The following is an 18053-nucleotide window of genomic DNA, read 5'->3' on the forward strand; positions in this document are numbered from 1 at the left end:
CCTTCCACGCTGTTAAGCTAATCTGTCAGGATGGCTGAGCTGTTGAGTCCCAAGGCAATCGTGCATGAGGAGTGAGGAAGGGTTTATACATAGAAATGTTGGTCTGAAGGACAGATACACAGGTGGATGAAAGATAGAAGTAATGTAATTAACCGGTAATTTTAATCAGATTGTACAACAAGAAACAGAAATCCATGTTCACCTCCAGGACTACCTCAAAAAAGTGCCTTTAATATGTCAGGCTTTTTCAAAATCAAACACTCAAGCAGATTGAAGTATTACATAGGGACTGATTTTACACTGTTTTACAGTCAGCCAATCGTCGGGCCACCGACTGTACAGCTAGCTCTACAACATTCGCACATCAGCGCAGTCGACCTTCACCATCAGGAATATGGTGTCATTCCTGAGATACGTATCCGACTCCAGCTTGCCAAGGGAACAAAAACGCGGGACACCACATCCCACATTCATTTCCGTTTCAGGGCGCTGAAAGCTGTTTCCGGTAGTCGAAGGTATGAACGTCTCGCGGATGTCCTGTCCCATACCGCTCTGGTCGAGTAAAATTAATGTCACGTGTTGTCTGAATGGCCACTCCAGCAGTGCGTCATAGTCCCCCTTCATCACAACGAAGAAGAAAGAGAGATGAGTCCCCTTGCCATTCCCATCACCGTTCAGATATACACGTGCACACATACGGTAACCATAACGACCGGTGTAAAATGGCTGACTATAGAGCGAAAGATTCCTACTAGAAAGGGCTTCCTCCTTATGATGTCCATAGTTTTGTATTTTCCACATCAGAGTTCCCGTATGGTCAGCTGTTTCTAGAAGCTTGATTTCGAGATGAAGTTTGTTCATTTCGGTGTCGAACTTGGACATTTGACGTTCCATGTGAGTCAGTGCTGGACCTGTGAAGCATAAAAAGATGCAGGTCGTATATAAGGAATATATTCATGTTTACAAAAGTTTTGTTGAATTCTCGGAATCTAAAAAATTATCAAACGTTCTAGAATTCGATTTTTACTGCTTATGGTAGACAATGATTTAGTAAATATGAAATGAGAAAATTCAAATGTTACCAGCAATGATTCCCGGTATGGGTCCTGCTCTCTCTAGAAAGGTTATCTTTCCTACACATGAGGTCAGACTTTCCTTTAGACAGATGACGTCATCAGACAGTTTTTTTGTGACATCTTTAGTTATCACATCATCTAACTTCCGCATCACGTGGATGTTCTTTTCCCCGTACCCAACCATGACTTTCTGTAAACAAAGGACTGTAATATATCCGTGTGACCATCGCGGTGCGACGATAAACAACATAAGAGGGGGCATACTAAACATAAGAGGAAGCCCTACCGATATACAGATTTACACTGGGACTGTCAATATTGGAATACAGGTACACAGCTGGTGCATATATTTCAACACGTGCATTGATTCGCTGAATCATTAATTGTTTAAGTAGTGTTCATAAAATATAGAATATCTGTTAAGATACAAGATTCTCATCTTTGTGATTAATATATTATTTAGAACAAGAAATAAAACTGTCATGGTATCTTTGTGCCTGTCGTAAGATAAACGCATTGTGTTGAGGTTTCGATAGTACGAAAGGCGCGCTGTTTTGATTTTTCTTTATGTCCATTAAATTCAACAAATATATCGGAAACACATCTCAAAATGAATTAACTATTGGATTTTTCTAGTCGTCTGTGCCAGCATAAAAGAAATAAGTACCTCTCGGTATTCGATATGAAGCATTGTTTTAGCGATATTAGGTCAAACAATGCCTACGATGAATTCAAGCTGAGTGAAAAGTCCTTTTTGACAGATTGATGTAGCGACACATGTGAAAGGCTATCTGCATCAAATTGGTCAACGATATGGGTTGAAACACTCGTATTTTGCTCTTCAGATGTTTGTCTTTGCCAAGTAAGATGGAAAGCCGACTCTGTTCTAAATCAACCCACGACAGTGTAACCTGAACGAAGAGAGGTAACTCAAACAAGGATTCCATTCCCGGCTTACGTGAAATAATTCTAACGATCAGGGCACCTACGACATACCCAAAGATTTTATACATTTTCCATAAAACATAGGAGCATTCTTAAAATTTCAAAAACCACAGAAAGCCTTGTTTGACAGTGTTGAATAAATCAAACAAGACTGGCTAGCAACCCCACTCCACTGTGACTCAGTATTTTCTAGTCCCCTCATCCAGAAGGTACGACATCTGTAGTGCCTCACACAAGGATGGACAACTCTCCTTTACCCACCTTCATCTCCCGCATGTCTTCTTTGGCTTTCGAAAGTTTTTCGTGTAATTCCTGGTTGTCCTCTCTCATAGCCAGAAACATTTCCTTCAAACTACGCAACTCTGCCTGAAGTTATAAGGTTACTTCGATAAAATCAAATTTGTTGTTTTAGAGTTTTAGAAAATTTGGCAGCCCAACTTACAAAGTCAGTGTTTAAGTGAAAGTTGTGGGGTTTTTTTTTCATATTTAATTTTCTTCTTTTTTTTGGGGGGGGGGGGGGGGGGGGTTGAGGGTCTGCTAAATAAGTATCAACTTTTAAGAATGGCATTGAAAACAATTAAAACAAAACAAAAAAAAAAGAAAAAAACTCTTTTACCTATTTTTAAAATAACTTAAAATATCAATAATGATTACTACAGCCAAGAAATCCTTATCTACACTTTGCAAACTTCCTAGCCAACAAGGTCCATGAGAGCCTGGTTACGGCAATCAAGACAGGCCACAAAGTGCATTTCAACCCTAATAAAACTTTTCTAGTGAAACATTTATCTGGTATCGATCATACATTGTAGAAATGATTCGAGGCATTAAATTTATATTTGATAGGCGTAGATTTTCAGAAAACATTAACAAATTACCTGATACATACATGGAACAGTGGTGAGTTCAGTTGAACAACCAAATTTTATCAGGAGCAGTAGATGGCGCCACTAGAGCGTCGCTGACAACGCAAATAACAACGCAATAGTTCCAACAGAAATTAATATTGATATCTTTACTTACTATATTACATGTCTTTCCTGTCTCTTCACATTTAATTCGGGTTAATATGAATGTAGGAATCTAGGCAAATATCCCGCATTTATAACTTTTATAAATAATAACTTAATAAAATCCGTCCATTCTTGACAAGCCTAATCTATATATTAAATATTGATGAATACTAGTGTACAAACATTGGGGTTGTAAGATTCGTATTGGGACTATGACTTTTTTCTTTATCACACTTGTATATTAAAATACTTAAACGAGGACGAGAGGCTTTACCTTTCAGAATCTATATATAGTACACACTATCAGTCAAAATATATATATATAGATACCCTAATTCATTGGTCGGAATATATTTATAGACATCATTAAACATTGGTAAGAATCTATATATAGGTATCCTAAAACATCGGTCAGAATCTATATACAGGTACCATAAAACATCGGTCAGAATCTACATATAGGTACCCTAAAACATCGGTCAGAATCTATATATAGGTACCATAAAACATCGGTCAGAATCTACATATAGGTACCCTAAAACATCGGTCAGAATCTATATATAGGTACCCTAAAACATCGGTCAGAATCTATATATAGGTATCCTAAAACATCGGTCAGAATATATATACAGGTACCTTTTAACATCGGTCAGAATCTATATATAGGTACCCTAAAACATCGGTCAGAATCTAATATAGGTATATATAGGTCAGAATCTATATAAGGTACCCTAAAACGGTCAGAATCTATATATAGGTACCCTAAGAATCTATATATAGGTATCGGTCAGAATCTATATATAGGTACCCTAAAACATCTGTCAGAATCTACATATAGGTACCCTAAAACATCGGTCAGAATCTACATATAGGTACCCTAAAACATCGGTCAGAATCTACATATAGGTACCCTAAAACATCGGTCAGAATCTACATATAGGTACCATAAAACATCGGTCAGAATCTACATATAGGTACCCTAAAACATCGGTCAGAATCTATATATAGGTACCCTAAAACATCGGTCAGAATCTATATAAAGGTACCCTAAAACATCGGTCAGAATCTATATATAGGTACCCTAAAACATCGGTCAGTAGGTACCCTAAAACATCGGTCAGAATCTATATACAGGTACCCTAAAACATCGGTCAGAATCTACATATAGGTACCCTAAAACATCGGTCAGAATCTATATACAGGTACCCTAAAACATCGGTCAGAATCTATATATAGGTACCCTAAAACATCGGTCAGAATCTATATATAGGTACCCTAAAACATAGGTCAGAATCTATATATAGGTATCCTAAAACATCGGTCAGAATCTATATATAGGTACCCTAAAACATCGGTCAGAATCTATATATACGTATCCTAAAACATCGGTCAGAATCTATATACAGGTACCCTAAAACATCGGTCAGAATCTATATATAGGTACCCTAAAACATCGGTCAGAATCTATATACAGGTACCCTAAAACATCGGTCAGAATCTATATACAGGTACCCTAAAACCGGTAATAACAGAATCTATATATAGGGTCAGAATCTATATACAGGTACACTAAAACATCGGTCAGAATCTATATATAGGTACCCTAATACATCGGTCAGAATATATATACAGGTAACCTAAATCATTAGTCAAAATCTATATATAGGTACACTAAAACATCGGTCAGAATCTATATATAGGTACCCTAAAACATCGGTCAGAATCTATATATAGGTACCCTAAAACATCGGTCAGAATCTATATACAGGTACCCTAAAACATCGGTCAGAATCTACATATAGGTACCCTAAAACATCGGTCAGAATCTATATACAGGTACCCTAAAACATCGGTCAGAATCTATATACAGGTACCCTAAAACATCGGTCAGAATCTACATATAGGTACCCTAAAACATCGGTCAGAATCTGGTACCTTTAATACATCGGTCAGAATCTATATACAGGTACCCTAATCCTAAAACATCGGTCAGAATCTATATACAGGTACCATAAAACATCGGTCAGAATCTACATATAGGTACCCTAAAACATCGGTCAGAATCTATATACAGGTACCCTAAAACATAGGTCAGAATCTATATACAGGTACCCTAAAACATCGGTCAGAATCTGTATATAGGTATCCTAAAACATCGGTCAGAATCTATATACAGGTACCTTTAAACATCGGTCAGAATCTATATATAGGTACCCTTAAACATCGGTCAGAATCTATATACAGGTACCCTAAAACATCGGTCAGAATCTATATACAGGTACCCTAAAACATCGGTCAGAATCTATATATAGGTACCCTAAAACATCGGTCAGAATCTATATACAGGTACCCTAAAACATCGGTCAGCTATATAAGGTCATCTATATAGGTACCCTAAAACTCAGAATCTATATACAGGTACCCTAAAACATCGGTCAGAATCTATATACAGGTACCATAAAACATCGGTCAGAATCTATATACAGGTACCCTAAAACATCGGTCAGAATCTATATATAGGTACCATAAAACATCGGTCAGAATCTACATATAGGTACCCTAAAACATCGGTCAGAATCTATATATAGGTACCCTTAAACATCGGTCAGAATCTATATACAGGTACCCTAAAACATCGGTCAGAATCTATATATAGGTACCATAAAACATCGGTCAGAATCTATATATAGGTACCCTAAAACATCGGTCAGAATCTATATATAGGTACCCTAAAACATCGGTCAGAATCTACATATAGGTACCCTAAAACATCGGTCAGAATCTACATATAGGTACCCTAAAACATCGGTCAGAATCTATATATAGGTACCCTAAAACATCTGTCAGAATCTACATATAGGTACCCTAAAACATCGGTCAGAATCTACATATAGGTACCCTAAAACATCGGTCAGAATCTATATACAGGTACCCTAAAACATCGGTCAGAATCTACATATAGGTACCCTAAAACATCGGTCAGAATAGGTCAGAATCTATATACAGGTACCCTAAAACATCGGTCAGAATCTATATATAGGTATCCTAAAACATCGGTCAGAATCTATATACAGGTACCCTAAAACATCGGTCAGAATCTATATACAGGTACCCTAAAACATCGGTCAGAATCTACATATAGGTACCCTAAAACATCGGTCAGAATCTATATATAGGTACCATAAAACATCGGTCAGAATCTATATACAGGTACCCTAAAACATCGGTCAGAATCTATATATAGGTACCCTAAAACATCGGTCAGAATCTACATATAGGTACCCTAAAACATCGGTCAGAATCTATATATAGGTACCCTAAAACATCTGTCAGAATCTACATATAGGTACCCTAAAACATCGGTCAGAATCTACATATAGGTACCCTAAAACATCGGTCAGAATCTATATACAGGTACCCTAAAACATCGGTCAGAATCTACATATAGGTACCCTAAAACATCGGTCAGAATCTATATATAGGTACCCTAAAACATCGGTCAGAATCTATATATAGGTACCCTAAAACATAGGTCAGAATCTATATATAGGTATCCTAAAACATCGGTCAGAATCTATATACAGGTACCCTAAAACATCGGTCAGAATCTATATATAGGTACCCTAAAACATCGGTCAGAATCTACATATAGGTACCCTAAAACATCGGTCAGAATCTATATATAGGTACCATAAAACATCGGTCAGAATCTACATATAGGTACCCTAAAACATCGGTCAGAATCTATATATAGGTACCCTAAAACATCTGTCAGAATCTACATATAGGTACCCTAAAACATCGGTCAGAATCTATATATAGGTACCCTAAAACATCGGTCAGAATCTATATATAGGTACCCTAAAACATCGGTCAGAATCTATATATAGGTACCCTAAAACATCGGTCAGAATCTATATACAGGTACCCTAAAACATAGGTCAGAATCTATATATAGGTACCCTAAAACATCGGTCAGAATCTATATACAGGTACCCTAAAACATCGGTCAGAATCTATATATAGGTACCCTAAAACATCGGTCAGAATCTATATATAGGTACCCTATAACAGAATCTATATATAGGTACCCTAAATCTTCATATAGGTACCCTAAAACATCGGTCAGAATCTATATATAGGTACCATAAAACATCGGTCAGAATCTATATATAGGTACCCTAAAACATCGGTCAGAATCTATATATAGGTACCCTAAAACATCGGTCAGAATCTATATACAGGTACCCTAAAACATCGGTCAGAATCTATATATAGGTACCCTAAAACATCGGTCAGAATCTATATATAGGTATCCTAAAACATCGGTCAGAATCTATATACAGGTACCCTAAAACATAGGTCAGAATCTATATACAGGTACCCTAAAACATCGGTCAGAATCTATATATAGGTATCCTAAAACATCGGTCAGAATCTATATACAGGTACCTTTAAACATCGGTCAGAATCTATATGGAGATACAACGTACCTCAAATAATTGGTCATAATAAATACTTTGCTTCCCTGTACCCTAAATAATATGGTCAGAAAATAGACATAACCTAAAATGTCAAAATTAAAACACATGAACATTGAATATATGCATCATCAGATCCCCCTAAAATATGGTCAGATGGACCAGGTCTACCGACCATCACGTAAGGTTGATTAATAGACTCACCTTATATGAACAGCCCTGCTCAAAGTACGAGCAGTCACGTGGGTTTCATGGACACTCCTTCATATGGTCACACACCTGTCAAAACAATGTTTTTGTTACTTAGCGACACGTATACCTTAAAACTTTTCTCTCAGATACTGCGCTCATTGATGCCATGTACAAAATTATCTTAGGAAACTCTCTTTTCCATCGTTTAATATCAAGTAAGACCTCATTCAATATGTGGAAATTACGAAGTAGACGTTAAAGGTATTGAAGGTGGTCAACACCCACCTAGTAAGATATAGGTGAACTTTTCAATTTTCCCACATGAATAGGCATTGCTCTTAGATGTATATTCATAACTTAAGACTCCTAACCGTATTTGACGGTCGAGTGTCCAGGCTGACCGGGAAAATATTTTCCAAAAATAGTGCTATCTCAAGTTTTCTTTAAAACAATGACGATGTGCATCGAAAACGAGTCTAAATCAACAACCCGGAGAGAGTACCAGAAGTAGTGGCATAATGCCGACCGTTGGCAAATGCGCAAGCACGGCGCATAACTCGAGCGAAGTATCCATAGGAGGATTATCAACACTTGCACGCTAAAGATCCTTCTGTGGTCTAGGGGTTTAGAGATAGTGTTAGGCCGTACGATTTTAAGGCATTTGACGGTCTTCAAAATTACCCTAATACAAATCAGATCAGTGAAGGCCCCTAACCCTTCCTGTCCGCTTTTGGACATGTTTCAGACTACTGGACTTAGGGTGAGGTATTAGGCCCCGGCGCCGTCTTCTAAACCCAGTATAATAAACTTCAACAGACGGTTTCACCCCTCTAGGGGGATACAGGTCTCCACCTCATGTCCCCACAACACTGGCGATACCCGTCAACGGGAGGATTCGCGGAGACGGAAAACCAATCAATCAATCGATCTATCGATGTTAGCTCTAAAGGTAACACTTGCAAAGAAAAAAAGTGAAAAACAAATATTCATAGCATCAGTTATAAAGTTGTGACACAGAAGTGGAATTCCTAGTTATGCTTTGATCCAATAGCGTATAGCATGATGGCGGACATAGGAACACGTAATTTCGTTCACCCAGACGCTTGATCACTTCGTGATGATTGACGTAACGAGTGCAGACGACTGGAACCAGTCTATCAGACAGCAAGAGACTAGTTGAACGATACTAAACGATTGGTATGTTATCTGTCAATCCAGCTGATATTGATCGAAAGATAATGAATTAGTTAGGCACATACAACATAAAATATTTGAGGAAGGAAGAGTTCATTTTTAACTTTGTGTCAATTTGTTAAATTCTTTCAGAAAATGGTTATTTTCTTAGGCGGTTACCGCCTTTAGATATCCACTTCCGCTTCTCACAAAATTTGAAACTCTTAATAGTGTCGCTACGAGTTAAGTTAAATGGTGGTTAAGTTACGGATTGGTGTATATGTACATGTTACGAGCTTGAATTAAGACCATAATCAGCATTACTCAAAAACTGTAGGAAGTTGGCGAATGGAGTTCTGGAAATATCTTTTAAACGGATTCTTCACAAGTAACCGATTACTGTTGCACGGCTTGGGTGTTTTTATAAGATGGTAAGGGCAAGGGGATACATCGTCCCACGTGCTGGGGAATGCTACTTACCTCACCACGAGAGATGGCCTTTTCGCCACACATGTTTGGACATTCCACTGTTGTCAAACGACACCGCTCACAATGTTCCTGCAGTGTAAAATTTTAGAGAGTGTAAAAAATTGACTCTGTTTATATAGTGGCTAAGGCACCACCAGGGGGATGAGGGAGTGAAGGGAGGGCGCCATATGGACTTTACATGTTAAATGTAATATTTATCATGTCAATTCATTGAGATATAGTTGTTTCTTTAATAAAGATCTTAATGAGGGATTATAATAAGATGTATTCAAGAAATAACAAGAGGCCAACAGGCCTTAACGATCGTCTGACTACAATTTTTTTTCAGCTTGAAGAAGGGTTATTTTTCACCTTTGAATGGAATTCCAAACTAAGAAGCTGTTTTCCGTGATGCAGTTGGTAGTTTTGGTGAGCAGTAGGTAACTGTAACAAGTGTTACCTATTTTTTGACAGTAAAGTTTTCAGACGGCATTCAACTCTAAATCTGAGTCAGTTTACCTTTTGAAGGCACAACCCTTGTGTGAAAAGGGGTTAGTCCTGTTTCCTATATATATGAAATGTTTCATCCACCAATGATATTTCAGGATGAGTAACATTTGGGGCCCTGGGGTTCTGTCCGCTTTATTTAATTTCAGAAAAAATTGTGTTCTTCCAATGATATTTACAAAAATGTGCTGCCTGAATCTTTGTCACTTTACTTATTTTTAATTTTCTTCACATCATACAAAAAACAAATCTTTCAAAAAATTAACAAGTTATCAAAATAATTCAACACCACCATCATCTTGAATTAAAATGTTGCAAAGATGAATAAAATATATTACCACAATGTCGTACTTGTGGCCAGGATGAGAACACTCTGCTCGATTCCTGTCTTTAATATTTCCACAAAAATTTAGTTAAACTACACTAGTGGCACAAGTTTAAGATTTTTTTCAACAGGAGGGTCATGGTAGCCATATTTTTTCAAACAATCTTGAAAAATAACAACACTTGGCCAGGACCATCTCAGCATTATTTCAGGAAAGTTTCAGCATCCCATCATTCAGAATCCCATCAGTGGAAGTTGAACAAAAGTTTAAAATGTGTTTTTCAACATGGCAAACATGGCGGCCATCTTGAATTTCGGACCTACCTGAAAACTAACAATACTTGGTACGGACCATCTCCGGATCACTTTAAGCAATTTTGAGCTCAATCCCATTGGTGAAACTTGCAAATAGGAGTTGCTCTGGAAAACGACTATAATGTTACAAAATGACTGCCGCGGCAGGCTGCCATGTGAAAGCTTTGACACAGTGAAAAAACACTATTTTGTAGGCTACCTTTCCTTAACATCCCTATCAATTATCAGCTCAATGGCACCAGTGAAACTTGAGAAGAAATTTAAACTATGTTTTTCAAGATGGCGGCCATCTTGGATTTCAGACAGACGAAAAATAGCAACACTTGGTCAGGACCATCTCAGATTCATTTCATATAAATGTGAGCTCAATCCCACATGTGGAACTTTAGAAGAAGCTTAAAATGTCAAAAGTTTTTCCACGGCTGACGGCGCAGCACGGACGACGATGGACGAAGCACGGTGACTATAGGTAATCAAGACCCTTCGAGATGACCTAGTAATAAAAACCTGGAGATTTCTCCATTCCATGATCTCTTCACACCCGATAATCCGGTACGAACACCTAACGAGCAAGCAGGCGATCTCCCGCTTCCGGCCTCCATCTGGAAACACCTGCCAAATAGTGACAACCGGTAAATTAAAATCTACGTGTACTAACTAAGGAAAAAACCATCGCGGATTTTGAAAAAAATGAGTTTGTTATCGCTTTCCTCAGCAAGACCTTATATAAAAAAAGTGATACTTGCAAACTAACACAGGAAGTATTTGTTTCTTAAATATTTTGCTTTAGCAAATGTTACTTAGCACTAGGGCTACAATAGTGGAAGGGGTTACAGCAGTTGAGGTTACAATGGAAGGTTAGGTTACAATTATGGGCGGTTTATTAGAGTTGGTTGTGCTATAATACAGGCAATAATTACAATTGTGGGCAATGGTTACAATAGTACAATGGTAGTCTGGGCTATCACAGTTGACGTGGTTACAATAGTGGGCGTGGTTGCAAGTTTACAATGGTAGGTTTAGTTATGAAAGTTGGCTGTGTTTACAATAATAGGCAACTGTTAAAATGGTAAGCTGGGTTACGACATTTGGTGTAGTTACAATAATGGGCAATGGTTACAATGTTACAAGGGTAGACAAGGTTACGACAGTTGGTGTAGTTACAATAATGGACAATGGTTACAATGTTACAAGGGTAGGCAAGGTTACGACAGTTGGTGTAGTTACAATAATGGACAATGGTTACATTGTTACAATGGTAGGCAAGGTTACAACAGTTGGTGTAGTTACAATAATGGACAATGGTTACATTGTTACAATGGTAGGCCAGGTTACAACAGTTGGTGTAGTTACAATAATGGACAATGGTTACAATGTTACAAGGGTAGACAAGGTTACGACAGTTGGTGTAGTTACAATAATGGACAATGGTTACAATGTTACAAGGGTAGGCAAGGTTACAACAGTTGGTGTAGTTACAATAATGGACAATGGTTACATTGTTACAATGGTAGGCAAGGTTACAACAGTTGGTGTAGTTACAATAATGGACAATGGTTACAATGTTACAAGGGTAGGCAAGGTTACAACAGTTGGTGTAGTTACAATAATGGACAATGGTTACAATGTTACAAGGGTAGGCCAGGTTACAACAGTTGGTGTAGTTACAATAATGGGCAATGGTTACATTGTTACAATGGTAGGCAAGGTTACAACAGTTGGTGTAGTTATAATAATGGACAATGGTTACAATGTTACAAGGGTAGGCAAGGTTACGACAGTTGGTGTAGTTACAATAATGGACAATGGTTACAATGTTACAAGGGTAGGCAAGGTTACGACAGTTGGTGTAGTTACAATAATGGACAATGGTTACAATGTTAAAAGGGTAGGCAAGGTTACAACAGTTGGTGTAGTTACAATAATGGACAATGGTTACAATGTTACAAGGGTAGGCAAGGTTACGACAGTTGGCGTAGTTACAATGATGGACAATAGTTACACTGTTTTTGATGGAAGACAATTTTACCAAAATAAGAAAAAAAGGAACACCCAAAAATGAAAATATTCAAAAGGGATTTTTTTCTTCACAATCCAATATTTGTAAGAGTTGCACACTGACTATATGCACCGAAACATAAACGAGCGATATATATTTTGTAAGTGACTTTATCCATTAATAAATAAACTCAATTTCCTTTGTTATATTTTTTTCAATTCACCTGTTAAATCTATACTTTGATCAGATTAGTATTGATCTTACCTGATCAAGTTCACTAACAGAGCCACATGCCTGCTCAGGACAGGTGAACGAATTATTATTGACAAACATGTGTTGTAAGTGTTCCTGGCACATGTGATGTCCACAACCTAGCTGGTATGGATTCTGTAGTACATTTTTACAGATAATGCAGATGTAAACCCTATCTGGTTCCACAAAGTCCGGTCGATCAGAACAGATGTCCGCAGCCATGTATTCTTGATCTGAAAACACTACACAAACATAACGTGCTGCATGAAAACATTTCAAATTGGGTAATTTAGTTTGGAACTCTTATCAATGATGAAGCACTGGCCGTAATGTACAACTCGACTAGAGAGTATTTCTCTTTTACATCGGTCGGTTAAGGGTTCGAATTCTAACGGAGACACTGATATGAATGATAATAATAGTAACACCGTTATCTTATGAGGGTAACAATATAGGAGTTAACCTTCCTTCCAACACACAAACTCACATACGCATATATCCTTACACACACTCACATACACATACACCCTCACACATAATCACATACACATACACCCTCACACATACACACACACCCACACACATAATCACATACACTCTCACCCATAATTACATACACATACATCCTCACACACAATCACATACACATACACCTCACACACACTCACTATACCCTCGCACACACTCACACACACATTCACCCTCACACACATACTCATACACCCTCACACACACTCACATACACCCTCACACACACTTACATACACATACACCCTCGTACACACTCAAATACACCCTCACACACACTCACATACACATACACCCTCACACACAATCACATACACCTCACACACACTCACTATACCCTCGCACACACTCACACACACATTCACCCTCACACACAATCACATACAGATACACCCTCGCACACACTCAAATACACCATCACGCACACTCACATACACATGCATCCACACACACAATCACATACACATACACCCTCACACACACATACACCCTCACACATAATCACATACACATACATCCTCACACACAATCACATACACATACACCTCACACACACTCACTATAACCTCGCACACACTCGCACACACATTAACCCTCACACACAATCACATACACATACACCCTCGTACACACTCAAATACACCCTCACACACACTCACATACACATACACCCTCACACACATATACACATACACCCTCATATAATCACGTACACCTCACACACACTCACTATGCCCTCGCACACACTCACACACACATTCACCCACACACACAATCACATACACATACACTCTCGCACACTCACATACACATACACCCTCACACACTCACACACATACACCCTCACACACAATCACATACACATACACCATCACACACATACACATACACATACATCCTCACACACAATTGCATACACATACACCCTCACACACTCACATACACCCTCACACAAACTCATACACATACACCCCCACACACATAAACATACACCCTACACACAATCACACACATACACCCTCATACATACTCACATACGCATACACATACACCCTCACACACTCACACACACATACACCCTCACACACACATACACCCTCACACACAATCACATACACATACGCCATCACACACATACACATACACCTCACACACAATCACATACACCTCCACGTACACACATGTACACTTTTACACGTACACACATTTAAACATCCATCCATGCATACATATATACATGCATACATGACAAGACATTACATTACATTGAATCAATTGCAGCTTGAAATGAGTCACTAAGAGCTGTTCGTTGCATGACTGATATATGTAGTTTTTAAGCGTTTCAACTTAGATAACGTGACCTCCACGGACAGGGAATTCCAGAGTAATGAAAAGTACAGTTATTTAATTCTCGTAACGAAAACAGTATTGCTTTCGGAATATCTGGAGCTGTATTTAAGAATATCAGGTTAGTTAGGTAGTCAGGTGTCATTCCAATAATTGATCTATACATAAGAATCGCTTTATCCAAATATAATCTTCGATCAGTCGGCGTAGTTCTTAGTTTATGGAACATTTCATCAGAGTTCATATCAATAAGGTAGTCAAGTATTAGCGGAACTATGTGTTCAGATGTAGTATTACTCAAAATTGTACAACTACAGTCAAAACAAACCTGTATATTAGATTTATAGTGAACAAACCTATATAAAATCACGATTTTAGCTGTTTTCCGTTTCTAAAATTGAACTTGAGTGACAGAAAAATTGTTGGATCATCAGGAAAAAGATTGATTCTGCTATCTTTTTGTGTAAGGCGTTTGTGATCAACACATAGTGAGAATACATGGTCAGTGTCTTTAAGATATAAACTGTATTTTAGCGAGGGTGAAGGAAAAGTGGCAAACTTCAATCAACACTCTATGCACTGTTTTACAATAATGTTTATGTTTTTACTCAATCCACATGGGGAATTACATACAAGCCTGTGTTTGATTTATTACATAGGTTTTCCGATTTTTTTAGTGGAAGGTTCGAATCCTAACGGAGGTATTGGTATAAATCGAGACCTCTGTTACATATATATATTTGATATTGTTAAATATATCATGTCGTCAAGGTTCGGAACTATTCTACAACTGATCACATCACAGACTATGTAACATAAAATGCTGATAAAAACTTTCGATCTGACCCCTGATTAACGAAATTGGAGCTAGTAAATCGAACAAGGCTCCACATTTTCGATTACATAGTTTTACAAAAACAAGACATTTTCAATGATGAGTTCGTCTGTATCAATTAGATAGTCAATGTGTGTTTACCTACCTTAGCTTCGTTCCTGTTGTCAGATCAGCTATGATGACTGTAAGGTTATACATGATGCTTATGTCTATTGCCGAGAATAGAAACGGGAGTGCCATCATTACAGTGTCTTATTTATAGCAAACTGGAGTTCAAGTTATATTTAGAAAGAAATGTATTGATGTTTTGAGACGGTGTTGGGTTTCTGAGACTGGTTATGCGTTTCATTTGAGAGGAGTGTCGTCAGCTTGGGTAAAATTATCTCGTGAGGCCGACTGTCTCGAGTACCATTCAAATCTAGTTTTTTTTTTTTTTTTTGTGTTTTGTTTTGGGGTGGGGGTTATTCCTATTAAAAGATACATCTTTATTAAGAAAAGTAGTTCATCTGCACCTTCTCAAGATGTCTGTTGTAATGGAAGAATCCTTCCACCCTGAGAATAAACCCACCAAACAACTCCGTCCCCAGAATAATCTCACAATCGGTCGTCCTGTTTTCCCTAGAAGTTTAATCTCACATATTATTTCTACTTAAGCCACAGTACATATACACACTGTACTGGCCATCTGTCGGATGAAAGTGACTGTCACATATAATTACTCCCCATCAGATTGTAATGTATATATATATGTATGTGTGTGTACGTGTGTGCCACAATTACATTGCCTTGTTGGCCTTTTATGTTTACATATTTAAACGATACACAATGTTCTCATCTAATTGAACTATATATATACAATCTACAGGCTTATATTTGTAATATATATATATATATATATATATATATATATATATATATATATACAGTTTTTCCAGGCTACAGGTATATATATTGGTCATTGGTTAATTCAAATAAAATAGTGATTAGAGTTACTTCCCTTGAAGTAATGAATTTGTCACCTGCTTACTGTCACGTAAGAACTGTTGTAATAACTGGTAATACGCATTCAAATATTTGTAATATGTATTGTACACATACAGGTCACCTCACTACGGAATTCGTGGACCGATATACTACTCATGAGTTTCCATGCGCTACTTGTCTTTTGTTTCTTGGAGTTTTCCAACGGATGACAATTGCTTTTTGCTTTTATAGGGATCTCCATATACCTGCTGTCTTCACTGGTCGTTTATTTATTTCATATGCAAGTCTGTTTGAATACTCACAGCTGTGTACGTTTTCCAATGTCTCTTAGACGCATAGACAGGAAGATGTATGTTTTTATGTAGACTCACAGCTGTGTGTTATCCAAATACTTGAACCTGTATGTATCTACAATTTTTTGTGGAGATATGTGGAGTAAATGGGTAGTTTGTTCTGATATGAGATGGGGTCAAAATATATGAGTACAAGTTAAGAAAAATTGCAAAATTCATAGTGTTGTGGAATATTTTTTTTACATGTAAGTATTTGTAGTCAACAGGAAATATCTATTGTTTTTGTTTACAATCTACTGATTTCATTAGTATCATATTTTGTCATGTAAAATATAAAAAGGTTATCTTGATAGCCAGAAACGACAAATTAAGACACTAACGCTATATATTGATCAATGTGACTATTAGAAATGAGATTTCACTCCTGCCTTGTGCCGAAGCCAGTTAAAATATAAAAAGGTTTTCTTGATAGCCAGAAACGACAAATTAAGACACTAACGCTATATATTGATCAATGTGACTATTAGAAATGAGATTTCACTCCTGCCTTGTGCCGAAGCCAGTTAAAATATAAAAAGGTTTTCTTGATAGCCAGAAACGACAAAATAAGACACTAACGCTATATATTGATCAATGTGACTATTAGAAATGAGATTTCACTCCTGCCTTGTGCCGAAGCCAGTTGTTTACCGTAAACAATTCGAAAGTTGGAGGTAGATTTATAGACATGACGTGAACTGTATAGTAGTTATGTTTTGGGATCAATTTAGAGAGGCTAGCAGATATTTCTGGAAAAGAAACCAGACAAAAAAGACACATTTTAATTGATTTCTTTGTCAAAAAATTCTGTTATAAGAATCTGGTATTAAATGTTGTTGAAAATAGGTGTCAGATGGACCGTACTTATACCGTGAACAATCGACTTAATGAAAAAAGAAGAAGAGACCGTGAACGTCTTGCCATTTTTATTACAGGTACAATCATTAAATATATCACAGATATAACAAGCGGTCATATTCTTTCACGTATGTTCGTTATTAGGAACATATTTGTTAGACCTTAGTCACACCTTAATCGGAGGCAAATTAAGAGTGTGTTTCATCTTAGATACATTTTTATCTGAAGTACTGATTTTGATTAATTTCAACACGTGCTATACAAATCTCAGATAGGTGCCTAGTGTAAGACACGTGTTCCGTCTAAAGGCATGTGTTCAACATAAGACACGTGTTTGATCTTAAGACATGTTTTTTATCTTTGACACGTGCTAATATCAGATAAACGTTTGATCATACAAACATATCTATAAATAAATGGTCT

The 18053-nt window shown here is 37.3% G+C and overlaps 1 pseudogene; it reads right to left on the reverse strand.

Annotated features, from left to right (window-relative positions):
- Positions 1 to 326: 326 nt before the first annotated feature.
- On the reverse strand, positions 327 to 12832 carry LOC132561767 (TNF receptor-associated factor 3-like; annotated as a pseudogene).
- Positions 12833 to 18053: the final 5221 nt, after the last annotated feature.

Source organism: Ylistrum balloti, unplaced genomic scaffold (assembly GCF_031769215.1).
Source record: "Ylistrum balloti isolate Yb309-2 unplaced genomic scaffold, AGI_CSIRO_Ybal_v1 Utg371276, whole genome shotgun sequence".
In the NCBI taxonomy this organism is placed as follows: Eukaryota; Metazoa; Mollusca; class Bivalvia; order Pectinida; family Pectinidae; genus Ylistrum; species Ylistrum balloti.